Below are 19990 nucleotides of genomic sequence, written 5' to 3'. Positions count from 1 at the left end.
CGCGAGATTCGCTGTTTCTATCTGCACTGATGCCCTGTTGTAAGCGGTTGTCCATCACCTGGTCTTACAGACATGTCGCTAATCACTAACCTTGCCCTTGAACAACCCGTTTATCAGAGTAAATACAGAGCAACCATGTTATTCCTCTCATCTGAAAGAAAAAGGTCCCTCTTGTCAGAAGCTGGCTTCCCAGATACGACCAACACAACCACTGGACAAGGCAAAGCCAAGTTCAAGGCTTACCTATGAGACAACACCTGGAAAGCTTGAGCAGTACCTGGAGGGGGTGGGGGTTTGGGTGACGTCCGGTGAAGAGTGTATAGAGAACCGGAAGCTTGGCTTAAGGTGGGTCTCTCAGTGCAGGAATTTGGCTAAGAGGTATGAGTCCAGGATTGCTGGTAACAGCAAGGAGAGGGATTTAAAGAATTTTAGAGCACAAATGCTTATGCCCTTTCCACTGAAAAGCTGATGGGTTTTCGAAGAATTTTCTCTAAGAAACAATCAAACTCTTGGCTTGGGCAAGAGAGTTCTGGAAGAAATGCTAATTAAGGCAATGAAATTGCAAAGTAATGTTAATGCAGATACTAAGGTGTAGCTTAAGTTCTCCACATAGCGGCTGAGGTCAGGGGTAGTCGGCTGTTCCTTCCAGTCTGAGGTCAGATAAGGCCTGGTGACCCGAAGGAAAGAGAACATTTGCAGAAGTATCCCCTAGAACCTACTAGAAAGTAAAGCCTTTGGATAAGTAAGAAAATTTTCAGTAAAAGGGTCTGGTCGTTTTATCCTTCGAAAATCCACAGTCTTGCCGTAAAAGGGGGGCAGATCTTGCTACCTGTAAATCCAAGACCATCACAGGACACCTGCATGATCAGGTAAGTGGGATCTGAGGGAGGCACTGGGCAGATCTGGGAGAAGAATTGTGTTTAAACTTTTTAGCCTCTTAACCTCTTTATTATTTTTTTAAAGATTTTTTTAATTTTTAGGGTTGCCTGGGGGGCTCACTCGGTTGGGTGTCTTGCCTTCTGGCTCAGGTCATGATTCCCAGGTCCTGGGATGGAGCTGTGCATCGGCTCCCTGCTCAGTGGAGAGCTTGTTTCTCCCTCTCAATCTCCTTCTGTGCTTGTTTCTCCCTCTCTCTCTCTCTCTTTTTTTTTAATTTTATTTATTTATTTGACAGATCACAAGTAGGCCGAGAGGCAGGCAGAGAGAGAAGCAGGCAGAGAGAGGAAGGGAAGCAGGCTCCCTGCTGAGCAGAGAGAGCCCCATGTGGGGCTCGATCCCAGGACCCCAGGATCATGACCTGAGCCGAACGCAGAGGCTTAACCCACTGAGCCACCCAGGCGCCCCTCTCCCTCTCTCAAATAAACTATCTTTTTAAAAAGTTCAGGTTTTTTTTTTTTTTTTAATTATCTGTACATCCAACATGGGGCTTGAACTAAGATCCAGAGTCACACACCCCACCAACTGAGCCAGCCAGGTGCCCCTTCCAACCATTTTGTCTCATGTTAAAATATTTCTAGGGGCGCCTGGTTGGCTCAGTGGGTTAAAGCCTCTGCCTTCGGCTCAGGTCATGATCCCTGGTACTTGGGATCAAGCCCTGCAAAGCCCCACATCACATTGGGCTCTCTCCTCAGCAGGGAGCCTGCTTCCCTTCCTCTCTGCCGGCCTCTCTGCCTACTTGTCATCTCTCTCTGTCAAATAAATAAATAAAAATCTTTAAAAAAAAAAAATTTATTTATTTATTTATTTATTTATTTGACAGAAATCACAAGTAGGCAGAGAGACAGGTTGGGGAAGGGGGCGGAAGCAGGCTCCCTCCTGGGCTCGATCCCAGGACCCTAAGATCATGACCTGAGCCAAAAGCAGAGGCTTAACCCACTGAACCAGCCAGGCACCCCTATTTCTGTTGTGTCTGCTAGGAAACAAGTCAAGAGAAGAAGAAAACCTTTTTTTTTAAATTACCGTTCCTAGCAAACATGTGAATAAACACTTAAAATTAAACAGCAAAAGCCCATGAACAAATACAAAGCCAGGGAAGGCCTCCCTTTGTCCCAGAGCCATGGCTCCTAGGCAGCATTTGGAAAACCATCCTTGATCTGTTAGAAGGGGTACTTTCCGACAGTGGATGCTACAGTCCTGAGGCGTACGTGCCAGTGTAGAAACAACAGGGACACTCAACCTTACGCCAAACTCCGATGCTGGAGGCCGGGATCTGAAGCAGCCCTTCCGAGAGCCGACTGGCCTGCCTTTAGAGACCCAGCATGCAGGGAAGTGCCTACCGTCAGCTCGCGAAAGTCCCCTCCCGCTGTGCCCAGGGTAGACCTTTGCGGCTGAGCTCCGTCCCCAGACCATGCTCAACAGTCTCGCGTACTGCCCTGCTTCATTCCCACTCTAAGTCCTTTGCTACCCAACCACCCAGACGTCGGGGGGGGGGGGGGGGGGCAGGGCAGAACTAGCAACCGAGCAGCTAACAGATCTTCCGCTGGCGACTGAGTGCCTGCAGGTGCAGAGTCCAAGTCCTGGAGCTAGAACTGCATCTCAGGGCCTCTGCAGTACAGTTCCTGCTCCCTCCGAGGCTCCTCCCACCAACGCTTACCTGCTTGGCTTCCTCCCCCTCCCCTCTCTGCTCAATTGTCACCTGGTCCTAGGGAGCATTTCTGATCCACTGATCAATGGCACCCTCCCATCTCCTTCCATCCTCAGCTGGCCGCTGACTCTGCTTTATCTGCCCCGTAGCATTGCCACCACCCGGCTTTATTTTTAAGATCACCAGATACCTTCAGATGCCATCTTCAGAACATGCTTACACTAAAAAATCATTCATCCTTTGTCAGAAATTCAAATTTAACTGGGCGTCTTGTATTTTTCACTTCTATTGCCTCTCTCCTTCCCCCTCCCAACAGGAACTGCCTGCGGCCCAGATGGGGTCTTCTGGATTCACTGCTCCAAATCCCCAACACCTTGCATTCTGGGGCCTCGCCAGGCTTAGCACAGAGCAGGAACTCATCAGTTTACGGAACGAAGGAAGAAAGCACAAAAGCGGTACAGCACTGAGGACGTAGCGCTAACCGGGCAAAGCATGCCACATTCCCATCTGGCTTCTGCGGTCTCCTTGGAAAATTTCCAATTGTAACGGGGATTCCAAGGATGTAAACGATTGCTTTCGGGTCCAGATACTGGATTAAGACCACCAGTACATACCAGCCCGCTAAACCCCGGGCAAAGGACAGCTTACAAATCCTGCTGACACAAATCTAAATTGAGCCATAAATGGTGGCAGTAAAAACAGAATCCTTTTTTTTTTTTTTTTTTTTTTTAAACATACCCCCACCCCATCCATTCCTTGTCTTGCCAAGCAAGCCCCCGGGGACAATCCCCGGATTTCCTTCCCCAACTGCATGCACTCTTACTCCTCGGTGGAGCTCTGGTTCCCATAAGCTCGAAAACAAAACTACATCCATCAAATACTGTCCTCAACGGTGAGTCTTTAAAATGCTTGGACGTGTCTAGGGTGATAGTTTGGGCAGCTTCATCTGATGTTCTGACAACTGAGTATTGTTAGCTTTGACTCGGTTACTTAGAGGAGACTTTGTAATTCTCCCCCAATCACTCATGTGTGTTTACTCAGCTAAGTAACTCTCGTGACCCGTGGCATTCCTCTTTCGGGTCTCTTCCAGGGGCAGGAAGCCGGGGAGGAGGTGGAAGCTCAAACAGCACACCTTTTCTACCCAGCAACAGGACCTGAGTGCTTCTTGCCATGATTTAAAGTTGAAATTAACACCCGGAAAGAAACCAACATTTGTTTTCCTCTTCCTGTTCCACACCCCGCCCATCTGGAGGAAAAGAAATGGGGGGGGGGGGAAACCACCGGAAACTATTTACCTTTACATAAATAAATTGCCATGTATGGTTTTTTTTTTACTAATTCCTCTAAGGTCTGCTGCGCCTTAACCCTTCAGAGTAGTTCCAAGCAGTGCAGGTCTCGGAACATCCTGGGGGAAAGGACCAAGTACCAAGAACACAGCGGGGGAGACGCAGGAAGAAAGTGAGGCTAACGGTTTAGGCAGATGCTGTTGAAAACCTGCCCAGAACATTGTCAAGATCCAAGAATCCACCCCAAAAAGAAAAAGCCAAACTAGTGCCAAACCTAGACAGCCCGGCAGGCTGGAGCCAAGGTTCAGAATAGAAATCCCAGAGCGCATGCCCTGGGCTGCTTTGCATTAGATCTCTTGGGAATCTGTTGTGGTTTGTCCCACACAACATGGTTTCTGAAGTTCATGAAACATTGTCCTGCCGTAACGTGCAAACGTTCGGTATTCTGACCAGCGTCTTTACGTGCTCAGTAGTTGTACTAGAAGGAGTGAAGACTTCATTGAGCTTTTGAGTGGACGGGACTCCTCCTATGCTGGCAATCACCAGTTTGCCACTTTATTCTACTGTGATTCTTGGGTCTGTCTCCTAGTACCTTGGATTTTCCTTGAGCTGCCAGTAGTTCCTTCTGCCTTTCTAGCAGACCTGCTTCTGGCAGCTCCTCTTTTTTTTTTTTTTTTTTTTTTTTTTTTTTTTAATTTATTTGACGGACAAAGATTACAAGTAGGCAGAGAGAAAGGAGGAAGCAGGCTCCCCCGGAGCAGAGAGCCTGATGTGGGGCTCCATCCCAGGACCCTGGGATCATGACCTGAGCCAAAGGCAAGGCTTTAACTCAGTGGGCCACCCAGGCACCCCAGCTCCTCCTCTTCTAATGAGGTTATGGAAACCAAGTTTGTAAGGAAGCAGGACTAAGCCGAGAGGAGGAGCTCCAAGTTCCTGGAGTCTCCATCTTCCTGGCAACTTCTAAGCTGCCCCTCCCTTGGCAATCCTCAGGTACGTTTTATAGAGCCAGCTGTGCCCCTGACTTAGCTGACTCGCTGTGTGAGCTGTCCTAGCAAAGACCATACCCAACACATAGGGGGGACTTTCTCTGGGCCAGGTCCTGGCAAAGTACTTTGCTTTGTATCTTGTCTCATTTAACACATGTTCTCTCCCGTGAGCCTAAGAGTTGGGTCCTGGGACTTATCTCCGTTTACAAACGAGGCTTTCTCCAGCACCTGGCCTTCCACAGTGGACAGCGCTCAGTCCCGGCCGTCCGGCACCATTTTCTGTTGATCAGTGCTCAACATGGAATCCACGCTTGAAAGCCCTGCGTCATCCACAGCCCTCCTTCAGCCTTCCCTCCCCAATCTAATTGTTGCTGAGCCTGTGGAACCCTGTCTTTAACACTATGTCTCTTAGGACAAAATCCAACTCCGTTATGTGGTTTACAAACCCCTCCCAAATCCAACCCTAGCTTACCCCCCTCAGCCTCTCCTCGGGCCCAGATCCTCTGGCAAGAAACACTCAAAATAATTCGTCAGGGTCTTGCTCTCGGAAGAAAGCTGTCTTGCCTTGAGAGCTCTGCACCAGGGCTCTCAGGTTCTCCGCCTCTGCTGGGCTAACTCTACAATTCCTGTCACAGCATGGAAGCCACTTCCTCTGGGGAACCTCAGAGACCTCGTCCTTGACTTAGGTCCTCCAGCTAGGAGCTCCAGTAACACCCTCATGTCCCCCATCACTGCCTTTATGCCACAGCACTAGGCTTACTTGCCTTTCTCCCTTGTGCACGGCAGGCTCAGTGAGGGTAAGGACCCTGATGTCTGATTCACTGTTGTATTCCCAAAAAGTAGCCACAATCATTATCCATTCAACACAGGATGGAGAAACTACCATGCACCACGCTCTAGGATCCTTCCTCGAGGATTACTTAGCATAAACTTCCTAAACTCACTGGACAACCCAGCTGGTAGATTAGGAAAGTGAGCTGTAATTTCCCGTTTAAAAAGAAATTGATCAAGGTCTCAGCTATTTAAAAAAAAAAAAAAGAAGTCTTTGCCCAGCCCTGGTCGGCCTTAGAGGTTCCCAGGAGTGGAATGTCCCTGATGGAACTCAGAAATAAGGTCAAAAATTTGCCTCAGCGGCGAACTATTAAAAAACCTCACATGAAAGTCCTGAAATAGACAACGTTCTCTTAAGAGACAAAGCCTGCCAAGGCAAGACGAGACTGTACTCCAGCGGAGGGTATTAGCATATCTAAAGAAAGAATGTGTCAATCACACGAGGAGGGGGGTGGTTAGCTTAGAACCTTGGGAAAATAAACTCGAGTCGGTATCCTTCTTTGACAGCGCCCACCCAGAACCTTCCCCGGCTGGAGGTGCCAGCTACTGCGGGTGTAGCCCGGCTCCAAAAGGATGCACCAGCAGCTGAATCAGCCGCTTACCTCCTCCGCTCTAGCTCCCGCAACCCGAGTGCAATTCCGCTTCCGCCTTCAGGCAGAGGCTAATAATAGCTCCCACGTGCTTGGTCTGCAGCCTGGGCTAGGCACCTTGGGTACACTCCTCGCCGCGTTTCAGCCCCACACAGCCCAGCTTCCGGCCAAGGAACCCACGCCTCCGGGAGCTAGAGGACTTGTCCAAGGTCAAACTGCAGATACCGAGAGCGAGCTGGGGTTTGCATCCCGGCTCGCCCAGCTCCCGGGCGCAGGACAGCTTCACCTCTCCCCGGCGTGCCCCGCCCACGCGAGCATGCCTGGACCAGGGAGAGCTCTGTTTCTCTTTGTAGAAAATAACTGAGTTGGCATTCTGGTTTATGCCCCCGCTTTATGCAGGGCTGGTTTCATGCATGTCTTCTCTGAGCAGCAAATCCATCTCAGTAGGATGATACTGAACGGTGTTCGCTCCCACAGACGGTCTTCGACCACAGCGCCCCCCTTGCCTCCCAACAACTCCCAAGAACACTGAAGTGGTCCCATGTCTCTATGCTTGTCCTGTCTCCCTCCGCCTGCCCTCCTGAGAGCTCTCCTTTCAAAACAGCCACCATCATTTATAGGCACTTGGCATCCCGCTAGGGACTGAAGGTAGAATAAATAAATGGGTGCTTTCCTCAAACCATTTAACAAAAGAAACCATTTTAACATCCCAGGGGTTACACTTTTGCCAATGAAAGGGATAATCGCAGAGTCATTGTGGCAGGACAGTAGGGGTAACCTGGGACGGGTCTGTCTATGCACCCTATGCACTTGGAAGTGGTGGGGGAGATGTAACTGCAGCCTTGGTTCAGCCATTGTATCCCTGTGTGACCTTGGGAAAGTCACTTAACCTTTTAGCTTACGCATTGATGGGCACCCAATTCATGATTTTGGACCTTTTCCTCCCTCAGATCTATACAGGCAGGACTGTAGTGATGAGAGCAAGACAGTGAGAAAAATCTGGGCTGAAACCCGGCGACCTGTTTTGTGCATTCCCTTCTTTCTGCTCCCACCCCCTGCTCCCAGGCTCTTCAAACACGCGCCAGTGCCTCATTAAAGACAGAAAACCATCCCATTAGGTCCAAATGCGTGGAAACATATTCATGATTATTCAAATGATCTCCCGTAATACAGTATAATCAACGCCGGCTTCATAAATATTCATTTCCACTGTGCTAATCACTCTGTAATCTCACAAAAGGGTGTGCCTCTGTAAGCCTCTTCCCTTTGGCCATCTCCTCTCTGCTCCCTTTGTCTGATACTCTTCTGCACTCTTAAACCTCCGAAGGTCTTCCTAGGTCTTTGCAATCTCATTCAGGGTAAAGATATTTCTGGTTCTGATCTAAAGCTTTCTTTATTTACTTCTATCTTTAGCTTATTCTACCAGAAGGTTATCTCTGTTCTGTAAAGTATATCTGACCGAGGCCCCACAGCTCTAGATTCTTGGGCATTGTACTCCGTTGATATTCCCTGTAATGGATAAGAGGTTCTCTTCACATGTATAAATGGGCGTCCGGGGGCAGAGCAGTGTGCCCAGGGTGGAGGGCCACCCAGAAGAATAACACCTTCTAGTCTTCAAGGATAAACACAAAGGAAACAATGCTCTGTAATAAGGGGTAGAATGAAGCGGAGACTTACAAGGCAAAAGCTAGCATGTTGGGAGCAGCTGGGGGCCAGCGAGCACCAGGGGGAGCCTGGAGATACAGACAGAGGGGGCAGCTCAGGCCTGAGTGGCATTCAGAGTCTCTATTCCTGCTGATCCCTGAATGGTCACACTCGATATTTTCTCCTCACCCCGCCTGGCGTCTGTTTCTCCTAAGTTGACACATTAGCCATTGATTGCAGCAACCATGTACTAAGGTTAGTAAATGCATGTGAATTTGAGCAAAGCAGAAGGCTTATAGGAAGATCCCTGTAAGACCGATGAATCAGTGGAAGGTACTCCTTTAAATGAAGTCCCCAAGGGATGCCTGCGTGGTTCAGTTGGTTAAGCCTCTGACTTCAGCTCAGGTCCTAATCTCAGGATCCTGGATTGAGCCCCACGTCCTCATGTGTCACATTCAGTCTGGGGTTTGCTTCTCCCTCTGTTCCTCCCCCCAGCTCCCCCGCCCCCCTCCCTGTGCTCTTCCTGTCTCTCTCTCAAATAAATAAATAAAATCTTTGAAAAAATAAAAATAAGTGGAGTCTCCAAGGAGCTTGTTTCCAGTCACTAGGACTTTAGATACTAGCCCTTTATCTGATACATCATTTGCAAATAATCTTCTCCCATTCGGCCAGTTATCTTGGTACAGTGGCAAGGAAGAGCCCTTATTCCTGCAAGGAACGGCATTTGCATGCATAAAACCACACGGAGCAGAACACAGGGTCAGTGGTACCCTCATTTTTTATTGGTCGCACCCAGAATAGGGCCCAATATAGTTTGTGCATTTGATGGTAAGGAAGTCTAAGGCATTTATATCTTCTGATGGAAAAAGTCACAGGGGCAAGAGGAATGTTTTTGCAGTTAAAGACTTGGGAAATTCCAGAACTGGAATAGAAAGATCAAAATTAAAGGGGAAACGGACAGTAGCTAACATCACCTCTAGGCCCAGAGGGAAGTGTAAGTTTTCTATATTGTATGCTCCTCTGTAAGATATGCAGAAATTTCACTGTTGTCTTTAATTTTATATGAGAACCACTTTACTTCTCAAGCATTTCAGGGTGTAACGAAAACCCACGGCTGCTTATAGCTTGAATAGGAATCATCCTTTACAAATGAGAAGCTGATTTCTCCTAAGCGCTGAAAATGTATAGGATGAAAATGAATGGAACATAGTCTCTAAAGCAGCGTTTTCAGTGACTTCATTTGTCTTCTTAAAGGCAGGAAAATAAGCTAGCTTGTCAGAGAAAGCTGCCTTCTACAGGAGACATGAGAATACCGCCACGGCAGAAAAAGCACGTGGGGTGATAAAAGCCATTATCAATTTTTCATGGTTGATTTGTCAGTGGCGTCGGAGAGATAAATAATACTATTTTCTAATCCAGAAGGGTCTCCTACCTGAGACTTGCAACATTATTTCGAAAATCAACAGAGCCTTTTCTTCCCAGGGATTGTCCCCCAAATCGGGAGTCCCTGGTTTGATTTAATGAGATTTACACAAAGGGAGTTGTCAGTAACCACAGAAACAGGGCAGAGTTTTCATAATGATTATGTTTGAATTGTATTCCAGTCTGAAAAGAGCCTTTTTAATTATAGGATTTTGGGGTGGGGGGGCGGGGTGTAGGAAAGCTAAAGAGGGAGCGGGGAGGGCCTCTAGTATTTCAAGGCCAGAGACTGAAATGTCTTTTATCTATTTAAAAGGATAGCAGGTGGGCTCCACTAACAAGTCTTAACCCCAGGACTTGGTGAAACCCTGCAGAAAATGTTTTTCATTTTCAACCCGACGTATTTGCTGGTTCTTCACTTCTTTAAATTGCAAGCTCTTCAAATAGAGCTTAGCAGGCCTGGGGGAGGTGGAGGAAAGTTCGGCCAAGGACCGTCCACAGGATTTAGAAATACCTGTGCCGAACAGAGTTCCTGGCGTCTCAATTTAGCTCTGCAGGCGGCCAGGCCCAGAATCTGCGGCTCCCAGACCGCAGGAGGTGGGCCTGTTTGGAGCAGATATTGGGCCCTGAGGCCCGGCCTCTTGATTTACCAGTACCAGAGCTGGGATTTTGGGGACAATGTTGGGTAATTCCAGCCCATCTGCATTGCTCTAGTTTAAATTTTCACTTCAAGCCTGATGACATCTTGGGAGGAGCACAGTTGAGTGAACCTTACAAATGCTCAGTAGAAGGCTACATCCAACCACGGAAGGTCAGGGCCCAGAGCCCGGTCCACCTGTGAGTCATGGCCGGAGGTCCAAGATCACCTCAGCATCCCTTTGAGTTCCTGTCGTCTCAGGATCAACCCCTCCTCCCCCATTCATTTTCTTTTCTAATTAAGCGTATGGAGGTATAATTTAAATATACAGTTTAACTCTTGAAGCAAATGGGATGGCATTTCAGTGGATTCACAAAACAGGTTATTTCTCATTCATATCCCGGCTTGTGCTGCTCAGTCGGTTCTCCTCCAGGCCGTGCGAGGGGGATGCTGACTGTCCCCGTCGGGTGCTTCTGCCATCTTGACAAAAAAAAGACACCCAAGTAGTCAATGAGCACATGAAAAAGCATTCAGTGGGGCGCCTGGGTGGGGCTCAGTGGGTTAAAGCCTCTGCCTTCGGCTCAGGTCATGATCCCAGGGTCCTGGGTTGGAGCCCCACAATGGGCTCCCTGCTTAGTGTGGAGTCGACTTCTCCCTCTGCCCCTTCCCTGCTCGTGCTCTCTCTCTCTCTCTCTCTCACTTCCACACACACACTCTCTCTCTCAAATAAATAAATAAATAAATAAAATCTTTAAAAAAGGATTCTAAACAAATAGTCTACTTAATGACATGCATACTAAAATGTATGGGGGGCGAGGCGCCTGGGTGGCTCAGTGGGTTAAGCTGCTGCCCTCTGCTCAGGTCCTGATCCCAGGGTCCTGGAATCGAGCAGTGCATCGGGCTCTCTGCGAAACAGGGGGCCTGCTCCCCTTCCTCTCTTTCTGCCTGCCTCTCTGCCTACTTGTGATCTCTGTCAAATAAATAAATAAAATCTTTTAGAAAAGAAAATTGTATGGGGGGGAGTGTTCTCAGAAATGCATTTAGAAGAGATAGACTAAGGGTTGGTTGGAAGGATGTGTGGCGGGCACACACGCAATGAAGCAGATGTAATAAAATGAAGATGGGTGGTTGGTGTTCACTGTACAGCTCCTTCAACCTCTCTGTAAGTTTTTTTATTTTATTTTATTTATTTATTTGAGAGAGAATGAGTGAGAGAGAACATGAGAGAGGAGAAGGTCAGAGGGAGAAGCAGACTCCCCAAGGAGCTGGGAGCCCGAGGCGGGACTCCATCCTGGAAGTCCAGGATCATGACCTGAGCCAAAGACAGTCGCTCAACCAACTGAGCCACGTAAGAAGCCCCACTTCTCTGTAACTTTAAAATTTTTTCACAATAAAATGTCAGGTGGGGAGAGGAGCAGACAGGAGCTGGCTTCGGGACAGCTGCTCATCAGTGCCAGCAGGGACCCAGATGCCTTCTAGGTTTTATTCCATCGATCCTACCAAGTTGGCTCCCACTCTCGGGCTCGTCCATCTCGTGGTTTTCAGACACCTGCTGCGCTGCAGTCATCCCACCGCTCTTTGAGGGAGCAGGAGGCAAAGACCTGATTTGCTGCCTCTGTCTCCGTTCTGCTGGAAAGGCCGAGCTTTTGCAGGAAACTCCCTGTTCCCCATCTCTGTCCTGAGCTGTGTCTCATGGCCAGCTGTACCTGCAAGAGAAGAGGGCAGGTGAGTAATTAGCCGGGCACATTGCCAGCCCCACCCTCCCACCTTTGGTTCACTAGCAAAGAGGGTGGGGTGGACACTGAGGAGACATCCTAAGGGTGCCTGTCCCACCCTGTTGCTGGTCACGCTGCCGGGTGTCTGACGCAGCCGGTCGTGTCGGGGGTACGCCCATTTCTCTGATCCTGGCATTTGTCCACATTCACTGGCAGTACAAAGACATCCCAAAATATGTGTGATTCTGTAAGTACAGGGCTGAAGACCCCCCACAGCTGGGGGGCGGGGGTCACACCCAGCCTGGGGAGTCCTGTTGGGATCATGAGGCACGTAGCTGAAAATGGACTTTACCCAGGCAAGAAATCCAATAATAGCCCAGAAATGAGATGCCTTGAATTTCTTCTGTTTTGAGATGACATTTATATAGCACATTAAAAAACAACGAGATCAACATCTGTCTTCTTTGGGCAGAAGTACCATTCAGCGTGCCCAACACACCTGTGTGTGTCGCTTGGTACAAACTGATGGGAATGACCTTGGCTCTGAGATACAGCAGCCACTGCAGGTCTGCTAGTTCAGTACCAGCAAGGGTTTTAAATAAGATTTTATTTGAGGGGCTCCTGTGTGGCTCATTGGGTTAAAGCCTCTGCCTTCGGCTCAGGTCATAATCCCAGGGTCCTGGGATCTGCATTGGACTCTCTGCTCAGCGGGGAGCCTGCCTCCTCGCCTCTCTCTGCCTGCCTCTGCCTACTTGTGATCTCTGTCAAATAAATAAATAAAATCTTAAAAAGAAAAAAAAAATTTTTACTTTAGAGAGAGAGAATGGGGGGGGGGGGTTCGAAGGAGAAACAGACTCCCCACTGAGCAGGGAGCCCCATGAGGGGCTCAGTCCTAGGACCCTGGGATCGTGACCTGAGCCAACAACAGACGCTTAGCCAAATGAACCACCCAGGCACCCCCAGCAGGTGTTTTATTAATTTGGAATCTTAACTATCTAGAGGCTCAATCCTCCTCTTCCTTCTAGCAGACCTTATTTGTGATTAGATGAAGTCCTTCTATTTTTAGATCCAAAGTAAAACACAAACCTTAGAACAAGATAAAATCTTTATTTAATTATTAACTATCACCAATGGGCATTAGCAAACTTTTTTTTTTTTTAAGTAATCCCTACACTCAATGTGGGGCTCCAGCTCATGGCCCAGAGATCAAGAGTCACATGCTCTATTGGCCGAGACGGCCAGGAGCCCCAAAACCATTCTTTTAAAAAGATTTCATTTATTTATTGATAGAGGGAGAGCACACAAGCAGCAGGGAGAATGAGAGGGGCAGGGAGAAGCAGGCTCCCTGCTGAGCAGGAATACAATGGGGGCTCAATCCCAGGATGCTGGGACCATGACCTGAGCCGAAGGCAAATGCTTAACCAACTGAGCCACCCAGGCACCCCCATTTTTTTTTTTTAAAGTCCTAAGAAAAGGAAATGATCACTTAGCCAGTCCCCTCGGACAGTCTCTCTCCTTGGCCGCTGTGAGATTACGGAGTCCTAATCTCTGTTTGAGGAGTTTCTGTTTCTCCTCCTCCCCTAATCCTGCCTTCTCCAAGTTCAAACTCAAATTCAACTTCCATGTATACTACTTAACTTGCTGGCATTGGGTGAGTAGTTAACTTCTCTGGGTTTCAGGTTCCTTATCTGTAAGAAAGAAACCAATAGTATCTGGACAGGATTGATGTGAAGAGTCAGTGGAAAGAAGTACTGAAAACCAGGATGGCACAGGACCCAATGCAATCAAGCTTCGTAGATGTTAGCCTCTTTTCTTTATTACAACAGATGTCACTGCCCTTACCATGTAAACATTTTTAAAAAGGGGCAACTGGGTCACTCAGTCCGTTAAGCAGATGACTCTTGGCTTAGGTTCAGGTCCTGATTTCAGGGTTCTGGGGTCGAATGGGCTCTGGCTCAGCAGGGATCCTGCGTGAAGATTCTCCTTCCCTCTTGCTCGGCCTCTCCCCCTGCTCTTCTCCCTAAAAATAAAATATAAACAAACAAACAATAAAATTTAAAAAGCCATGTTATCCATTGTTTATTATTATTATTATTTAAAATATTTTATTGATTTAGCTGATAGAGCACAGGCAGGGGGAGCAGCAGGCAGAGGCAAAGGGAGAAGCAGAGTCCCCACTGAGCAGGGAGCCAAACTGGGCTTGATCCCAGGACCCGGGGATTATGACCTGAGCCTAAAGCTGACGCATAACAACTGAGCCACCCAGCGCCCCTACTGATACACTATATTTTAAAACAATGGACAGGGGTGCCTGGGTGGCTCAGTTGGTTAAATATCTGCCTTTGGCTCAGGTCATGATCCCGGGGTCCTGGGATCGAGCCCCACATCGAGTTCCCTGCTCTGTGGAAAGTCTGCTTCTTCCTCTCCTACTCCCTGTGCTTGTGTTTCCTCTCTTCTTGTCAAATAAATAAAATATTTTTAAAAAATAAAATATAGTGTATCAATAGAGAATTTGAAGTTCAGTAAGGTCAACAGTTGAGGAAATAATTGTCATTGAAAACATAGTTGGTTATAGTTCCCAAGAGGGGAAATACTACACCATGGCAGGGGTGGAGGGTGGGGGCGGATGCAGAGGGAAACTGCTAGGGTAGGTCCAGAGGCAGAGACAGAGATGGAGGGGAAGAGCGTGGGTGAGGGCCTTTCTGGTGGTTTCTGTGGGAAGAAGTGGGTAAGGCAAGGGTGTCAGGTTTAGGATTGGCTAGTTGGAATGATGTCAGCAGGGCCAGAAACACAGATGGTGCCCTTGATTGTCTGGGACTTGCCCTGGGGTGATTAGGGCAAGGAGGTAACGACACAGACACGCAGATCACGAGAGCCCAGTGAAAGAGGTAGATGAGGTGTGGACTTTGGATTTGACCAGTGTGCTCACGGGTGAGTTGTTTACTCTCTCCGGGAAATGGCTGACCCTGGGAGGGCCAGTCCTCCCAGGGTCAACAAGACCCCAGCATTGGAATGCAGAAAATAAGACACATGGTTAACACACCAGTGTTTAGACAGAGAGATATTTCACATAAGAATCTAGACTTAGGACTTCTGTGTATGAAGAAGGAGGGTCTTGAGATGCCACAGCTGTGTCTGGGTATGGCCACAGCAGGCAAGAGCTGAGCGGCTGCCTTCTCAGGGGAGGTCTGAGAGCCCACAGATGCCACAGTCCTCACCACTCCCTACTGCCTGCCTCACTTTTTTTTTTTAAAGATTTTATTTATTTGAGAGATTGAGAGTGCGCGCGCACACAAGTCAGGGGAGAGGCAAACTCTCCTGCTGAGCAGGGAGCTCATTGAGGGGCTCAACGCTGGGTCCCTGGGATCATGACCTGAGGTGAAGGCAGATGCTTCACCGACTGGGCCACCAGGGTGCCCCTGCTTCCCTCCATGGGGAGGGATTGAGGGAGAGAAGCAGACTCTGCTAAGTGTGGAGCCCTATGCGGGGTCCATCTCATGACCCTGAGATCACTACTTGAGCCAAAATCATGAGTCAGTCGCTCAACCCACTGAGCCACCCAGGTGCCCCTCTTTTCTTTTCTTCTTCTTTTTTCTTTTTAATGTAGGCACCACACCCATTGTGGACCCCACTGCAGGGCTTGAACTCATGACCCTGAGATCAAGACCTCAGCTATCAAGAATCAGATGCTTAACCAAGTGAGCCACCCAGGTGCCCTCCGCAAAATGAAAAATCTTAACAATGACAAAAATTATCATTCCTTTTAAAGGTTGAATCATAACCCATCATACTGATATACCACATTTTGCTTATATATTCACTGTCAATAGAATATTTGTGTTACTTCCAGCCTTTGACTATTGTGTGACTAATGCTGCTACGAACATGGGTATGTCAGTTTGAGTCCCTGATTTCAGTTCTTTTGGATATGTACTCAGAGGTGGACTTTGCTAGGTCATGTGGTGATGGCTCTATGTTTAACATTTTTTGAGGGTCTTTCATATTATTTTCCATAGTTTCCATTTTATACGCTCACCAGCAATGCCCAAGGGTTCCCGTTTCTCTACATCCTCATCAACCCTTGTCATATTCTGGATTTTGTTTTTATAGTAGTTATCCTAGTAGGTGTGACGTCGTATCTCATAATGATTTTGGTTCACAGTTCCTAAATGTAGGAATATATATATTTCTCCTTCAAACAATTCCATGCGATAGATGGTATTCCCATTTTACAGATAAATAAATGTAGGTTTATAGAAATCACACTGCTTTTAAGTGAGGGTGGCTGATCTAATTCAAGATGTGTTGATTTCATTCCAAGCCTACTATGTTGACTCCCCATGTGCTTTATAAGTAATAGGTGCTTTGACTTCTGCTGAGCATGAATTAAATTAAATGTTGAATCTAGCCATGTGACTGGTATTCAGAAAAGTAATGCTTTAACATAATCTATGAGAAACATTTCATAACCCAGAGCAAGTTCACTGTCTCATTCTTGCCTTCTGCTAAATGCAGAATATTCCGGCCAAATGCTGTGCTTACTTTGAGAATGAGCAAATCGAGGAAAATCTCCTGACACTTTTTAAAAGGGTTTATTTATTTATTTTAGAGAGAGAAAGAGAGAACTCGGGGAGTAGGGGCGGAGGGAGAGGGAGAAGCAGACTTGAGTGCCCGATACAGGGCTCCATCTCATGACCCTGAGATCATGACCCAAGCCGAAACCAAGAGTCGAGCTTAACAGATGGTGCCACCCAGGCGCCTCCTGACAATTTCCTTTTACTTTCTTTCTTTTTTTTTTTTTTTTTAAGATTTTATTTATTTATTTGACAGAGAGAGAGATCACAAATAGGCAGAGAGACAGACAGAGAGAGAGTTGAGGAGAAGCAGGGTCCCTGCTGAGCAGAGAGCCCTATGCGGGACTCGATCCCAGGCCCCTGGGATCATGACCTGAGCCGAAGGTAGAGGCTTAACCCACTGAGCCACCCAGGCGCCCCTCTTTTTATTTTTTAAACAAGATTTTATTTATGTATTTGACAGAGAGAGAGAGAGAGTGCACAAGCAGCGGGGAGGGGTGGAGGGAGTCGGAGAAGCAGACTCTCACTGAGCAGGGAGTCTGTCTCGGGGCTCAATCCCAGGACCCCAGGATCATGACCCCAGCCAAAGGCAGACATTTAACCGACTGAGCCACTCAGGCATCCCGACAATTTTCTTTTTAATGAAAGGAAATGGAATATTGGAATGTCCCAGAAGTCTTCAACAAGACAAAAGATTTTGAAATATTGGCATTTCCTCCATATTGGCGGGTACACAACTAATAGAATCCTAACTGGGTCCTGTGGGATTTTTTTGACAAGTGAAGACCTTTCCTGTGGGGTAGACCCAACAGGCCTTTCTCCTACACATGCAAAAAGAAAATCTTCCCTATGGATGCCTGAAATTCCATGTCACTGGCTTTCAGTAATTATTATAAAAGTAAAATATGCAAGTATTATAGACACAGTGGGTACAATTACCCTTCCTATCACCCTGTCGCATTCCCCAGGGATCACCACTATTTCTTGGTCACCTTTCCCATGGTTTCTACGATTTCAAGCGAAGTGCCTGCACCCGCGCATACACACAGACACACCTAATGGGACCACGTTATATACGCGTTCTACAATTTGTTTTTATATTTTATTTCTATCAGCAACACATTTTTTTTTAAGATTTTTATTTATTTGAGAGACAGTGAGAGAGAGAGAGAGAGAACACGAACGTGGGTGGGGAGGGATAGGGGAATCTGAAAAAGATTCCGCACGGAGAGCAGAGCCTGCCTCGGAGCTTAATCACACAATCGCAAGATCATGACCTGAGTGGAAACCAAGAGTCTGACGCTTAACCGACTGAGCCACCCAGGTGCCCCTCTTATCAGTGACATCTTTCTTTCTTTCTCTCTTTTTTTTTTAAGATTTTATTTATTTATTTGACAGACAGAGATCACAAGTAGGCAGAGAGGCAGGCAGAGAGAGAGGAAGGGAAGCAGGCTCCCTGCTGAGCAGAAAGCCCGACAAGGGGCTCCATCCCAGGACTCTGGGATCATGACCTGAGCAAAAGGTAGAGGCTTTACCCACTGAGCCACCCAGGTGCCCCTCAGTGACATCTTTCTGTGTCACTTTCTATCGGCAGAGTGGAATATCCATAGCATAAATATAGCATAGTTCTTTTTAGGTATTCCCATGTGTATAGAATTTTAGGTTTTTATCTTTTTCAATGACAAATACTACATACCCTTAAAGATGTGTCTGTGTACTTGTGCTAATATATTTCTGTGCTTATGATATTCTGTTAAGCTTTGCCCCCTCAGTACATTCCTTTTGAATATGTGTCTTCAAATCCATCCACAAGAATTGCTGGGTACCTGCCCTATACTGCTTAGGCTCTGAGCTCAGGGTCGGAGGATAATGCCGAGACTATAAAATAAAAAGGAGGGGCGCCTGGGTGGCTCAGTGGGTTAAGCCGCTGCCTTCGGCTCAGGTCATGATCTCACGGTCCTGGGATCGAGTCCCGCATCGGGCTCTCTGCTCAGCAGAGAGCCTGCTTCCTCCTCTCTCTCTCTGCCTGCCTCTCTGCCTACTTGTGATTTCTCTCTGTCAAATAAATAAATAAAATCTTTAAAATAAAATAAAATAAAATAAAAAGGATACTATGTCACCATGGGGGAAACAAACAATTAATTGCGGAACAACTGTGGCATTATGATTGTGAGACATGCTAACAAGCAGAACCATCTGGTACTACAACAACATAGGGTATTGGAACTGACCTAGCCAGACAGCTGAGGAAAACTTCTCTGTAGAACTTCCCACTGAGCTAAGACACTGAAAAAAAGCTGTGGGGTTAGGAAAAGCTTTCCAGGAAGAGGGAACAGCTTATGCAAAGGCCCTGTGGAAAGAGGAAGCACAGTGTATCCAAGAAACATGGCTGACTAGCGGAAGCTGTTTTTCCTGGTCTTGATAGAGCTGGAGGGCAGGTCAGGGCCAAACCTTCTAGGGTCTCCCAGATTTTGTTCTTTATCCTGGGAGCCAAGAGAAGACCCTAGCATTTTTTAAAAAAGATTTTATTTATTTATTTGACAGAGAGATCACAAGTAGGCAGAGAGGCAGGCAGAGAAAGAGGCTCTCACTGAGCAGAGAGCCCAATGCGGGGCTCAATCCCAAGACCCTGAGATCATGACCTAAGGCAGAGGCTTTAACCCACTGAGCCACCCAGGCACCCCCAGACCCTAGCCTTTTAAGCAGGAGGAGAGTGTGATTAGGTTTGAATTTGGAAATGATCTCTTTGGTTGTGCGGTGTAGAACAGACTGACAAGAGGGAAATGTGGATGATGAGAGACTGACGTGTGGAGAAGAGAGATGGTGGCGTACATTCCGTAGATAGAGTCCTATCTACTGTAGAGTTGGTAGGTAAACATCCCAGCTGCTTCCCCTTTCTGTGGAGCAATTCTAAGACGTGTCCTATATCAACTCTCGGAGAGGACCCAATATGATCAAACTGCAGTTGCCTAAAGCGACAACCCACCCATGAACACGCACTAAGTGCTTCATTGCCTTCCCTGTTAAAATCTTTGGAGAAAAAAAAAAAAAAAAGACTTGGACGCTCAACAGACTGAGCCAATCAAGTGCCCCTTATTTTTAAACAAAATTAAAACAAAACAAAACAAAACGATTTTATCCATTTATTTGACAGGGAGAGACACAGTGAGAAAGGGAACCCAAGCAGGGGGAGCAGGAGAGGGAGAAGCAGGTTTCCCGCCAAGCAGAGAGCCCAATGCGGGGCTCGATCCCACGACCCCAGCATCATGGTAGATGCTCAATGACTGAGCCACCCAGGTGCCCCTTTAAACAAATTTTAAACATTTAAATTTATTTTTTGAGTCATTTCTGCACCCAACATGGGGCTGGAGCTTACAACCCCGAGATCAAGAGTCGCATGCCGCACTGACTGAGCCAGCCAGGCGCCCCGATGACAACCTGGGCTTCAGCCTTGCGAGCAGGAAGAGGAGCGGTGCCGTCCACTGAGCTGGGAATGCGGAAGGAGGGTCAGTCTCGTGTGAAGCCCGCAAGTGCGCTCTATTCCTTGTAGAACCTAGCACTGTGCCTCTTTTCTATCACCCGATGCTTGATGCTTGGTGAAGCTACGTGTAGCCACAGCTGGCCACATAATTTGGGGGGTCTGGTACAAAATGAAAATAGGGAACCTTGTTCCAAAAATGTTTAAGAATTTTTAAAAAAAATGTTCTTTCTTTCCTTTCCCCTC

At 47.4% G+C, this 19990-nt stretch overlaps 1 long non-coding RNA gene across 1 annotated transcript in view; it reads right to left on the bottom strand.

Moving 5' to 3' along the window:
• Positions 1-13532: 13532 nt before the first annotated feature.
• The window catches only part of LOC132023960 (uncharacterized), a 39967-nt gene continuing 33509 nt past the window's right edge, over positions 13533-19990 (bottom strand). Inside the window, exon 3 of the long non-coding RNA XR_009406110.1 lies at positions 13533-13712. This is a non-coding gene — a long non-coding RNA (uncharacterized LOC132023960). The remainder of the gene's footprint in view (positions 13713-19990) is intronic.

This window comes from Mustela nigripes, chromosome 8 (genome assembly GCF_022355385.1).
Source record: "Mustela nigripes isolate SB6536 chromosome 8, MUSNIG.SB6536, whole genome shotgun sequence".
NCBI classification, from domain to species: domain Eukaryota; kingdom Metazoa; phylum Chordata; class Mammalia; order Carnivora; family Mustelidae; genus Mustela; species Mustela nigripes.
This window is presented reverse-complemented; position numbering and strand designations above follow the sequence as displayed.